Source organism: Hyla sarda, chromosome 5 (genome assembly GCF_029499605.1).
Source record: "Hyla sarda isolate aHylSar1 chromosome 5, aHylSar1.hap1, whole genome shotgun sequence".
Lineage (NCBI taxonomy): Eukaryota > Metazoa > Chordata > Amphibia > Anura > Hylidae > Hyla > Hyla sarda.
In genome coordinates this window covers 294814966-294827429 of record NC_079193.1, presented here as the reverse complement: position 1 = coordinate 294827429, position 12464 = coordinate 294814966, and positions in this window count along the sequence as shown.

Sequence of the window (12464 nt, the reverse complement as noted above, 5' to 3'; positions counted from 1 at the left end):
AATTTGCTAAAAATTGTCTTAAATGTCTTGAGTCTTGAGCCACATTTATTTTTAGTTTTAGAACCTTTTTAGACTCTTTTCTCCAGTGCTTCACAAAGAACATTGTAAAAGGAGTGCAGCTGTAAAAGGGTTGTGGCTTAAGGTGTGACACTGTAAATAAAAAATGTGCACAAATGTGCCTTCTTGGCTTAAACAGAGGGTAATAATAAAAATGAGTAAGGTGTGGTACAGTTGCCTGTATGTGATATACAATATGATACTCTATACTGTGAGTGGAAAGGATAACTATATTACTTCCTGCACTTAGATGTAACTAGTGTTGCACGCGAATATTCGCAATGCAAATTTTATTCGCGAATATCGCATATTCCCGAATTCCCGGATATTCGTGAATATAGCACTATATATTCACAATTACGAATAAAAAATTTTTTTCACAGTACACATCACAGTGATCATCCCTCTCTGCTTCCAGCTTGTGTGGTGTAAAGAAGGCTCTAATACTACTGTGTGAGACTGGCGTACGAATTTTCGCATATGCGAAAATTTGCATATGCTAATTATCACATATGCAAATTGTCACTTATGCAAATTTTTGCATATGCTAATTGTTCGCATATGCAAATTTTCTCTTGTGTTAATTTTCGCATATGCAAAAATAAAACGTGAATATTACGAATATGCAAATTTAGTGAACATATGACGAATATTCAGCCATATATTCGCAAAATATCGTGAATTCAAATATGGCCTATGCCGCTCAACACTAGATGTAACTCAGAGCAAATTCAGTGATGAGACTCCCCCTCTTATCTATACAAACCCAGAAGCATAATGGGAAATGTAGGCAACAGTACAAAATCATATCAGAGAGATGGCAGACAATCCATACTTTAGCTAAAACAGGTAAATACAAGGCATACACAACAGTCTCTGCTTTATTATTTAAATGGACTGCCTAGCGAAAAGGGTTTTCCTAAAAGCATGCCAAGACTGCCTGCTTAAGCAAAAAAAGAAAAAACAACAAAAATATTATTTCTACCTCCCTCTATCCCCAGTAGCGTCTGGTATTGCTGCTGCCGTTCTCTGCTGTGCTCTACTTCCTGGTGCCGGGGCCTAATACGTCAGAGTGCTGCTTTGCCAACCACTGGTCAGGCGGGACACCGTTGTGGCCACTAATTGGCTGAGCAGCACTCTGATGTATTGGACCCAGCACCAGAAAGTTAAGTTCACCTGGGAGAAAAGACCACGGGCAGCAATACCAGAGAGTTAAGTGTAGTTTTTTTTTTGTTTTGTTTTTTTGTTTAAGCAGACTTTTAATAATACAAGCAAAAAATAAATAAAAAATACCGGCCTGGTGATGTGAACAACATTAATTATCTTGTGAGAATGAACCCTGCCAGTGGTTTGGATGTATAATACTGCAAAGGTTAGGATCTTTTTTGGTGTTCCCGGGATACAGTAGGATAACTGGTGAACTGGTAATAGGGCCACAAGTGCCCAAGCCTTATTGATACATGTGGAAAGCAAAACATAGGATGTCTAGTACAGTCCCAAAGTAGTGCTCCTGTAGCACAAATTGCTAAAAAGGTTACTGCTATTTGACTGTGCAGCCTCAGATCTGTCAAAACTGACCCCTTTTCACAGCTAAAAAGCCCTACAATTAGCACATGAACACTAAACCTGGGCAATAAAACATTTAATATGGTGGCTTGGACTGATGAATCATGTTTTTTTAAGTATTTTTTTAAGGTCATGAGAACTGATGGGCGCATGTGTATCACATACCTAAGAAGAACAGTCTTATAGAAAATTTCGTCGGCACTGCTTCAACAAACGAACACACACCTGTGCATTTGGAGATGTGTCACTGAATCGGTTTCAGCTTTCTATCTTCTGCTAGCAAAGCTGAGGTAGTAGAGGTACCTGCTGGGGGAAAAAACAATATGTGTTGGCCCTTTCTGATTTTTGATGAGCACTCATTTTTCTGAGGAAGATCGAGTGGTATTATCTACACTATGTGAGCTATCAGGCATTCCAATAAAAGATGAATGAGGTTGTGGAGAATTTTTTCAGTGGAGGAAAACCTTCTAAATTCAATCCCCCCTTGCCTGCTGGTAGTGTACATTTTTGGATGCAGTAATCAAGGATGTCAAAGCCTTGATATATCCTAAAGCAAATAACAATCTATCTTCTAGGGAATTGGGGGCACTCAGCTACAATGTGCAGCGCTGGGTCTCACAGTTAACCCTTTCCCCATTGCTTTTGGGGGGGAAGGGGAGGAAGCAGAGCAGCACCCGCGGGTCACATATGACTAGTTCCCCGATGTGGGGACAGCGCGCTGCGGCTGACAATTCATTCATTCCCTGATGGGGGGACTGCGGGGTGAGAAGCTGACAGGGGAATCATGATAACGCTGTGGCTGACATGTTACTAATTTCCCCGCCATGGGGACTGTGCACCAGTGGGGGGAATCATCATAGCTGATTCCCCTGAATCCCCCCGCGGGCGCACGGTCCCCATGAAGGGGAAGGCGTTACATGTCAGCCGCAGTGCTGATACAGGATATTCAGTACACTGTCGGGCGCAGGGCTGATTGACAGTGGGAGGAGACATCCATCCTCCCGCAACAATTCCATGAATATTCATTACGGGGGTGTGGATAAAGGGGCAAAACCATTGCTGAGGAGAAATAAACAGCAATACCTGCAGCACTGACGTCTTGTCCACAACAGTGAACAAACATGGCCGCAGGTGTGGACGACAATCAAAAGCAACCAGAAAAACTACTGAACTTCCGTCACAGAAAATAGGTCAGTAAAAAACAGACATGCTGTGGACAGATGTATAACATGTGAATTACAAAAGTGGTCAACTCACTACAAACACGCTAGATACCCATAAAGCTGTGCTACCGGACTACCCCTTTAATGAGAATTTTTTTAATATGTGGTTTACTAGTGTCTTTGGGGACAAAATACTTACATTCAAGGACGTTTGCGGAGATGCCTCCTCAAAATGTCTCACAGCATGAGGTTTCCGCAAAGATACAGCCCTTAATTCTTAATTAAGTTATGATAGCTTTCACCCTGAATATGTAAAAACCTCACTCCCGTATGGCCAATTGATACGGCTTTGTAGAATTAATGACACCCTCACCTCCTTTGACTTGCAGGCAGAAGAACTATTTGGGAAAATATCCTGAAAGGAGAAAATATCCTGAACCTTTGTTGCAGCAGACACTAAGTAAAGTGAGAGCTTTGGATTGTACAACCCATACTTAGGAAGAAACAAAAGTGCAATGCTGGAACTAATCAGAAAAAAACACGTTCGTATTTTCCTTTGAATACTGCCCCATGGACTCCATCTTGAAAAGAGCTATACATACAAATTGGCATGTCCTTGCACAAGATGAGCATCTTCGGGATGTGGTCAAGAAAAAACCTTTGGTCCCATTCTGCAGAAGTACTAGTCTTAGAGATAAGCTGGTAAAAGGCCATGTGAATGCAACCCAAGACGACTGGCTATCTAAATATGTGCCGAAGGGTAATTTTAGGTGTGGATCTTGCAATTGGTGCAATTGTATGTCCCCAGGTCAGGAGGTACAGTTAGGAGGCGAAGTTTGGAAGGTTAAACAACACATAACTTGTCTGACCAAATCAGTGGTCTATGCTATAAAATGTTTCTGCACTCATTTTTATGTGGGAAAGACCATTAGATCGCTTAATACCCGCTTTTCAGAACATGCTAGATCTATAACTATGGGTAAAGGCTCCCCAAGATTAATTAATCATATTCGCGAATGCCATGGAGGGGATATAAAATCTATGTCCTTCATGGGATTAGTACGTATTCAAAGTCTAGTAGGAGACGTAGACAAGAACAAAGCGCTTTTAAAACAAGAAACAGATTTTTTTTTTCAAACTCAAGCGTTAGGTAGTCTAGGCTTAAATGAGCGTAATGATTAGAGATGAGCAAACTTTTCAAAAATTCGATTCGGCCGATTCACCGAATTTTCCTGAAAAGTTTGTTTCGATCCGAATTTGTTTGCGGCAAATCGATATTAAAAAAGGCTATTTCTAGCCTACATACAGCCTCTATAGGGGTATAGTACACTTTGCTGTGTCCTAAAACGCATATGGAGTGTGCAGGGGTACTGTTATTCAGAATAACATGCAGATTACCGGCATCGCTCTTAGAATCACTGCCGCACAGCAGCACAATGATAGAGCCTGGTGGTGGCATCAGTGTCAGTAGACCATATAGTGACTGAATGACATAGCGTGGAGGTATTGGCAGCATGAGGACACTATATAGTGGCTGAATGACACAGCGTGGACATGTTGGCAGCAAGAGGAGACCATTTAGTGGCTGAATGGCACAGCGTGGATTTGGCTGATGCACTAGTACACTACACACCAGGGCTTCACAATCCCCCCCCCCCCAAAAAAAAAAAAAAACAACACAATATATGAAATTTTTGACAAAGATTTCTCATAGGTAGCACCCGCTATCCAAAAATTAGAAATTTCCAGACCCAGGCCCCACCTCTGCGGCATCAGGAACCACACCCGGGCTTCACAATCCCCTCCAAAAAACAACAACATTTTTGAAATTTTTTAAAGAAATACCTTTGTGTAAGAACAAGTGCATATACAACAGTTTACAAGACTTTATAATGTAGGACGGTGGACCACCCAAAGACATTCTTCTCAAAAATAATAAACCACACAATGTTTGAATTTTTTTTACAAAAACTAATTCAATATGTGTGTAAGCGCATCTGTCTCCAAAAGATCAGATCACCAAAGGACTTTTTTCGCCAAAAATGATGAAGCAGAGTTAATCCCTGTCCGTATTTTATTTTATTTTTAAATTTTCATTAAAAAATCACACGCAACAAGCGTTCCATTGTGTAACGATTAACATTCTGGAAAATTCAATTTTATTACCGATAAAATTATCAGTAAATAAAATTTAAAAGAAAACACTACCCCATACATTACACCAGGAGCAGTCAGGAGTAGGCCTCAGCAGTACCCAAGAGGCTTTAATAACCCCCTACCTTTGCACGATCAATTGCGAGATTGAGCAATACCAGGTGTTTTATGCCCTCAGATTTCCGGGGCCGCAAGCGCGTTCCACTGAACGGATTAGCGTGTCTCTAACCCGCTAACTCCCAGAAAGGTAAGCTACCGCGAAGCAGGTGATCTCCACGGGCACGTTTGGCTCCAGAATTTCCACTACTGCCACACCACGCTGACTGCCAACCGTGCTACCGCCTTGCTGACTCAAGGGCAACCTGCAACTCTCTTCTCCCGACAATGAACCCCCCTTCTCCTGAGATCGAGCACTAACAGGTGTGTTATGCCCTCAGATGTCCGGGGCCACAGGCGCGCTCCACTGAACGGATTAGGGTGTGTCTATCTTTTTTGGTAGCACCCGCAATCCAAAAATTTTTAATTCCCAGACCCAGGCCCCACCTCTGCGGCATCAGGAACCCATAGATTGCCTGAAAGGAACAGCCTGGAGTTGGCTGATGCACAAGTACACACCCGGGCTTCACAGTCCACCCCAAAAATTCGCAAAATGTTATTGAAATTGTCTAACAAAATACCTATTTTTTTTAAAACAAGCACATATACAGCAGTTCAGAAGACTCTATAATGCAGGATGATGGACCAACAAAAGACATTCTTCTCAAAAATAATAAACCACACAATGTTTGAAATTTGGTTTTTGAAATTTGGTTAAAAAATTATTACATGTGTGTAAGCGCATCTGTCTCCAAAAGATCAGATCACAAAAGGATTCTAATCACCAAAAATGATTTAGCAGAGTTAATCCCTCTCCATAGAATTTTTTTTTTTCATTAAAAAATCACACGCAAGCGTTCCGTTGTGTAACGGTTAGCATTCTGCAAAATTCAATTTTTTTACTGATAAAATTATCAGTAAATTTAACAATAACGCTACCCAAGAGTGTTTAATTACCCCATACATTGCACCAGGAGCAGTCAGGAGTAGACCTCAGCAGTACCCAAGAGGCTTTAATAACCCCTTACCTTGCCCGATCAATTGTGAGATCGAGCAATAACAGGTGTGTTATGGCCTCAGATGTCCTGGGCCGCACTAGCACTCCACTGAACGGATTAGCGTGTCTCTATCTTTCAAGGACAGGTGCGTGTTGCACGCTGAAACCAGTTCGTGATAGGGATCTGGGATTGCAATTATTTAACCTTAAAGCAGTATTCCAGGCAAAAACTTTTTTATATATATATATATATATATCAACTGGCTCCGGAAAGTTAAACAGATTTGTAAATTACTTCTATTAAAAAATCTTAATCCTTCCAATAGTTATTAGCTTCTGAAGTTGAGTTGCTATTTTCTGTCTAACTGCTTTCTGATGACTCACGTCCCGGGGGCTGTCCAGCTCCTATGGGGATATTCTCCCATCAGTCAAGGGATATTCTCCCATCATGCACAGCTCCCGTGACGTGACATCATCATTGAGCAGTTAGACAGAAAACTTCAGAAGCTAATAACTATTGGAAGGATTAAGATTTTTTAATAGAAGTAATTTAAAAATCTGTTTAACTTTCCGGAGCCAGTTGATATATAAAAAAAAGTTTTTGCCTGGAATGCCCCTTTAAAACGAGGAACTACCAGAAAGTGAGGGTCATAAGCTTGCGTTGATTAAGTCCCTGGCCTTTGTACACACCGCCCGTCGCTATAAGCGATTGGATTAATTAGTGATTTGGTTAGTGAGGTCCTCGGATCGGCCGCTGCGGGGTAGGAGAAGGCCCTGGCAGAGCGCCGAGAATTTAACGATCATTGTTGAAATTTACATTAAGCATGTATTTAGCTACTGCTAAACATCCAAAAATGTAAGGCCCAAGGCCAGAGGCACCAGGGAGGCAAGTAGTTCCTGAAAGACATAGAATGAGTCTGGAGCATGCATTTGCAGTACCCAAGAGGTTTTCATAACCCCTTAGGCTAGGTTCACACTGTGGAATTTCTGAGCAGATTTTCTACCAGAGATTGAGCCAGCGGCACTAGGACCGCGTGGACTACATTGCCATCCCCATAGATGTCAATGCATTTCTGAGCAGATTTCCCAAAAGATCCGCCCAGAAATGCATTGCAGTCTATCGGGGCATCAATGCAGTCTGCTCGGTCCTAGCGCCGCCGGCTTGATCTCAGGCAGAAATTCTGCCCAGAAATTCTGCAGTGTGAACCCAGCCTTACATTTAAAGATCAATGTTTACATTTGCATTAAGCATGTATTTAGCTACTGCTAAACTTCATAAAATTATAGGCCCAAGGCCTGAGGCATCAGTTTTCCCCATATTAGGAGCATAGTTGTCCCCCAGATTAGGCAGCATAGATGTCACCCAGATTAGGCAGCATAGATGTCACCCAGATTAGGCAGCATACATGTCCCCCAGATTAGGAGCATAGTTGTCCCCCAGATAAGGAGCATAGTTGTCCCCCAGATTAGACAGCATAGATGTCCCCCAGATTAGGAGCATACTTGTCCCCCAGAGTAGGCAGCATAGAAGTCCCCCGGATTAGGAGCATACTTGTCCCCCAGATTAGGCAGCATAGATGTAACCCAGATTAGGCAGCATAGATGTCACCCAGATTAGGCAGCATAGATGTCCCCTAGATTAGGAGCATACTTGTCCCCCAGAGTAGGCAGCATAGATGTCCCCCAGATTAGGAGCATACTTGTCTCCCAGATTAGGCATCATAGATGTCCACCAGATTAGGAGTTTAGTTGTCACCCAGATTAGAAGCATAGTTGTCCCCCAGATAAGCAGCATAGTTGTCCCCCAGATTAGGCAGCATAGATGTCACCCAGATGAGGTAGCATAGATGTCCCCCAGATTAGGAGCATAGTTGTCCCCCAGATTAGGCAGCATTGTTTTCCCCCAATCAGTGCGGGCCGGTCAGAGCCAATCAAAGGGCCGAATGTGGCAAGTGGGCCGTACAATGCCCAGGTCTGCTCCAGATTGTTTCATAACCAAACACAATAGAGAAAATTTTGTTGTAGGAGCATGGTCAATCTACGCAGACCCATCTGTCATTGGTGGCTGTAAATCCTTGCTGATCCATACCTGATTCATCTTGACAAACGTCAGTCTCTATACATTTTTAGTGGACAGACGAGTTCGCTTTGGGGTGACTATGGCCCCGGCCACACTAAACACCCGCTCTGATGGCACACTACTGGCCGGGCAGGACAGCTTTTCCAGGGCAAACTCCGCTAGTTGCAGCCATAAATCGAGTTTGGCTGCCCAGAAGTCCAGCGGATCTTCAACGGTTGTTGGCAGGGTCATGTCGAGGTAAGCCACCACCTGCTGGTTCAGGTCCTGCTCCATGTCCACCTGCTGCTGATAAGTAGCTTCACTATGCGGCTGAAAGAAGCTACTCATCAGCGACTGTAGACTCAGGCTGCTGCTGATTGAGCCGATACTGCTCCTGCCACCCCTCCCCTCCCCAGCAGCCGTGGCAGTGGAAGGTGAGCGCAGAGGGCCCCCCGAGTCAGATCTGTGAGTGGATGGACCATGTGGCCGATAGGCATCGGCCAACCGACTATGTAGAAGCTCCCTGAAGTAGGTCAGTTTGTCCTCCCTCTCAGTGGGTGTAAAAAAGGCCCCCATTCTGGGCCGGTAGTGAGGGTCTAATAAGGTGGAGATCCAGAAGTCATCGCGCTGACAAATTTTGACAATTCGGGGGTCACTAAGCAAGCAACTCAGCATGCATCGTGCCATTAGTGACAGTGACTCGCTGGGACTACCTGCCTCCATCTCCAGGCTGCTCCTGCTCCTCCTCTCCTGTCCAATGACCAGAAACATCGGCCATCTCATCCACCGTTAACTGTGCTCCGCTCTGCCCCTCATCATCCTCCTCCAGTTCATCCCCCACAGGACTCATGTAGCCTTCTGATGTAGGCGCAATGTCTCCATTGCTGTGACCAGCCATGTTTTAAATCATTTTTTGGAGTAAATGTAGGAGTGGAATTACGTTGTTCATGGCGTAATTCGAGCGACTAACAAAAAATGTGGCTTCTTCAAAGGGCCTCTCAAACGGCAGGTGTTACGTATGAGCTACCACTCGTTCACATTGAAGTTACACAGGGGAGTACTCCTATCTGCTCGTATCATCAAAAAATCCATTTTGGCTTTTCTTTGTTCATATAGTCTGTCCAACATATGGAGGGTGGAATTCCAACGTGTGGCAATGACACAAATGAGATTATGTTGTGGGATACCGTTCTGACGCTGCAGCTCAAGCAAAGTGTGCTTGGCGGTGTACGAGTGGCTGAAGTGCATGCACAGTTTCCTTGCCATTGTCAGGACGTCTTGCAAATGGGGTGAAGACTTGATGAACTTCTTGACAACCAGATTCAACACGTGTGCCATGCAGGGCGAATGGTTCACACTTCCTTGTCGCAGCGCGGCCACAATGTTCTTCCCATTGTCGGTCACCATGGTTCCCATTTCCAGATTTCGTGGAGTAAGCCATACTCGGATTTCTTCCCTAATGAACTTTAGCAGTTCCTCCCCTGTGTGACTCCGTTCGCCAAGGCAAACCATGTGAAGGACGGCTTGACACCGCTGTGCCCTACACACGTGGTATGATGAAAGGCCACCGAGATTTGGACGTGCAGTGGAGGCCGAGGACACGGGGGAGGAGGAGGTGAACACTGTAAAAGGACCAACTGCCTGGGAGCGAGAGCGTGGAGGAGGAAGCGGTCTTGTACAAACTTATGCAGGGCTGGTACTGCCTTCTTCGCAAAGAAATGACGGCTTGGGACTCTCCACCTCGGCTCAGCACAGGCCATCAATTCCCTGAAAGCTGCAGAGTCCACCAGTTGGAAAGGGAGGAACTGCAACACCAGCAACTTGGAGAGGCGTACATTCAACTTCTGCGCCGTTGGATGAGTGGGCGCATACTGTTGTCTCTTGGACATGGCTTCGCCGATCGATTGTTGGCGGAATGGCTGACTACGAGCAGAAGAAGCAGGAGCGCAAGAAGGAGGGTTTGACACAATGCTCCCTTCGGCTGAGGTGGTGGAGCCTTGGCTGGATGACGGAGGGAGCGGATGGCCACTGGGTGATGCGGCAGGCTGGACCACTACATCGGAGCCACGGTTATCCCAGGCCGCTTTATGGTGGCAAATCCTGTGTTGACGCAGGGCCGTGGTGCCGAGAATGGGACCCTGACCACGCTTCACTTTCTGCCGACAGATTTTGCATGTGACTACGCTAAGGTCCTCCTGATTCTTTATGAAGAACAACCACACCGCAGAGTAGCTGATTTTCCCACCCGCAGTCCACACTATTTCACTGCTATTGGCGCCGTCTCCAGGAACCCCTGTCAAACTACCTCCCTGAATGGTAGCTTGCCGCGAAGCAGGTGGTCTCCCCCTGGCACGTTTGGCTCCTGAATTTCCACTACTGCCACCACCACGCTGATTGCCAACCGTGCTACCGCCTTGCTGCTTCATAGACAAAGAGCAAATCTCTTCTCCTGATGATGATGAAGCCCCGGCTTCTGCACCCGGCTCCCAATTGCGATCGGCTTCATCATCATCAAAAGATGTGTGCACGTCACTGATGTCCTCCTCGTATTCCACAACAGTGTCAGCCTCAGGACCCTGAACAATTGAGACACCGCCTCCCACGTCACTCTCCGCATCTCTACTTGGCAGCCTTGCGGAGCAAGCGACGCATGTCTCCTCACATTCTTGGCTGCCCATTAGCTGCTGACTGTCCTCTATTACATCGTCCTCACTAAATAGTGGAGCTGAACCCAAAGCATGAGATACTTCTTTGGGAGAGGGAACAGCATAGGACAAAGGCAATGGGATTACAGGGACTGCTCCCGGGCCATGCCAACTGAGGGTTGTGTCTGAGGAACCCACCGACTCTTGACTGGGGTATCAGATGTCGCTTGTGATGATGGGGATGAGTGTGCAAACCAATTGACGAGGAGAGATGGGTCGACGACACGACCGCTGGGTGTTAACGGGAGCTCAGGGCCTATTGCTGCGACTCCTGCTGCCACTCGCCCCAAGTCTGCTGCCAACTCTGCCTGACGTATGTAGGCCTCTGCCCCTTCTCTGTGCACATCCTGGCACTTCCCTGCCTGACATACTTAGTGCGTTTATGAGGGTATAGAACAGCAGCAGGCGATTACTTACGGCTGTCCTTTCAAAGTATATAGGCCCTAGACAGAATAACAGTTACTAAATAGTACACTCCTTTGTTGTATGTATGCCCTTTGCAATGATGAGCGCACTGGTATGCGTATTTCTACGCAGAAAAAACACTTTTTTTTTTAAAATACACCCCGCAGGTGTATACTCATGTGTGGAATAGCTCTGAATTTACAGAATAACAGGTATTAAATAGTACACTATTTGGTTCTATGTTTGCCCTTTGCAATGATGAGCGCACTGTTAAGCATATTTATACGCAGAAAAAAACTCTTTTTATTTGTTGTATAAACCAGCCGGTGTATACTAATGTGTGGAATAGTACTGAATTTAGCACAGAGACAGAAATACAGGTACTAAATAGTACACTACTTGGTTGTATGTATGCCCTTTGCAATGATGAAAGGAAAAACTTTTTTTTTCTTTCATAACGTGTGGTATAACACTTAATTTAGCACAGAGACAGAAAAAAAGGGAGTATATGGTACGCTATTTGCTTGCATTTAGGCCCTTTGCAATGATAAGGCCACTGTTAAGCGTATTTGTACGCAGGAAAAACTTTTTTTTTTCTTTCATACACCGGCAGGTGTATAATGTGTGGTATAACACTGAATTTAGCACAGAGACAGAAAAAAAGGTAGTTTATGGTACACTATTTGCTTCTATGTAGGCCCTTTGCAATAATAAGGCCACTGGAAAAGCGTATTTGTACGCAGGAAAAACTTTTTTTTTTTCTTTAACACACAGGCAGGTGTATAACATGTGGTATAACACTTAATTTAGCACAGAGACAGAAAAAAAGGTAGTATATGGTATGCTATTTGCTTGTATGTAGGCCCTTTGCAATAATAAGGCCACTGGAAAAGCGTATTTGCACGCAGGAAAAACTTTTTTTTCTTTAACACACGGGCAGGTGTATAACGTGTGGTATAACACTGAATTTAGCACAGAGACAGAAAAAAGGTGGTATATGGTACACTATTTACTTGTATGTAGGCCCTTTGCAAAGATAAGGCCACTGTTAAGCGTATTTGTATGCAGGAAAACCTTGTCTTTTTCTCTAATACACCGGCAGGTGTATAACGTGTGGTATAACACCAAATTTAGCACAGAGACAGAAAAAAAGGTGGTATATGGTACGCTATTTGCTTGTATGTACGCCCTTTGCAAAGAAAAGGCCACTGTTAAGCGTATTTGTACGCAGGAAAACTTTTTTTTTTCTTTCATACACCGGC